Source organism: Montipora foliosa, chromosome 9 (assembly GCF_036669935.1).
Source record: "Montipora foliosa isolate CH-2021 chromosome 9, ASM3666993v2, whole genome shotgun sequence".
Taxonomy (NCBI): domain Eukaryota; kingdom Metazoa; phylum Cnidaria; class Anthozoa; order Scleractinia; family Acroporidae; genus Montipora; species Montipora foliosa.
The window spans coordinates 1,728,172-1,729,332 of NC_090877.1; the positions used below are offsets into that span (position 1 = coordinate 1,728,172).

Consider the following 1,161-nt stretch of genomic DNA (forward strand, 5'->3'; position numbering starts at 1 on the left):
TTTGTCGGTGCGATCAGCTGCACGAATTCAAACTGGTTTGAATTCGTGCAACTGATCGCAGCGCAAAATTCTGCAGAAGCGACAATGATTTTCATAAAATGAACCGTATCACACGAGGCGAATTGTTGCAACGACTTATGGCCTAGTGTGTCCCGGTCTTTACGGAGGTCGGAGCTTCGCACCCGGCCCAGGACTTTGACTATGATTTTCAGTTGCTTTTTTGCCAGTTTGCCAACGAGCAAATTTACCAGCAACAAAATATGTTAGGACAAGTGTAGAGCAATTTTCCTCAGCAGATAAGTGGAACTTGGTCTTCACTTGCGACACAAAATTAAGCAGAGGCAACATGCGCAAACGCACTAACTTGTTGTTAAGGACGGTGCCTACTAATTCAAAGGTATTTTTGCTCGCTTTGTTAACCATTGAATATGCAGGAAAAGCAGATCTTAACAAATGTTTTTGAAATCAAAAAAAGAAAATTAATAGGGGGTAACCACGTATTTTTCAAAGGTGAGTTAATCAAGAATATATGTAAAAAGCTTTAAAATACAAAGTAATGCTAAGTTCTGCTTTCTCCGCATAGTTTTAAACCTCGCAAAAATATCCCGGTATTACTAAGCACCACCCATTGGAAACCCGAGTGTCTCGATATGCGCAAAACGTATGCGCAATAGCAATAGTAGGCTCCTTCCTTAATTAGAGTCTCTTGTTACAACGTTACCAGCGTGGTAGCCTTGATGGTGTAGTGGCTTAGCATGCCCGACTATTAATCAGGGAGGCGTGGGTTTGAGTCCCGCTTAGGGCAAAAACCAATTTTTCGGATGGGTGTGTGGAAAGGTAAAAATGCACGGTATGTGTTACTGCCTCCTATATGTTGTCAATAGGTGTTCTATATATTGTCTATAGGTGTTCTCTTGTCTATAGGTGTTCTCATAGCTACATGCCCTGCATCGCGAACGAAATAGCACAGTATGCATCAGACCACGGTATGAGCCTCAATGCAAAGAAATGTAAAGAGATCATATTTAGTTTCCTGCAATATCAGCCCTTCCCGGCAATTTGCCTGTGTTTATCTGGCCGTGTAATTGAGAGGGTTGGTCACTATAAGTTGTTAGGTGTATTTATTTCTAGTGACCTTTCCTGGAATAAGCATTGTGAATA

At 41.5% G+C, this 1,161-nt stretch overlaps 1 non-coding gene across 1 annotated transcript; it reads left to right on the forward strand.

Annotated features, from left to right (window-relative positions):
- Nucleotides 1–731: 731 nt before the first annotated feature.
- Nucleotides 732–805, forward strand: Trnan-auu (transfer RNA asparagine (anticodon AUU)). Its single transcript has one exon. It is a non-coding gene; the product is annotated as a tRNA-Asn (tRNA).
- Nucleotides 806–1,161: the final 356 nt, after the last annotated feature.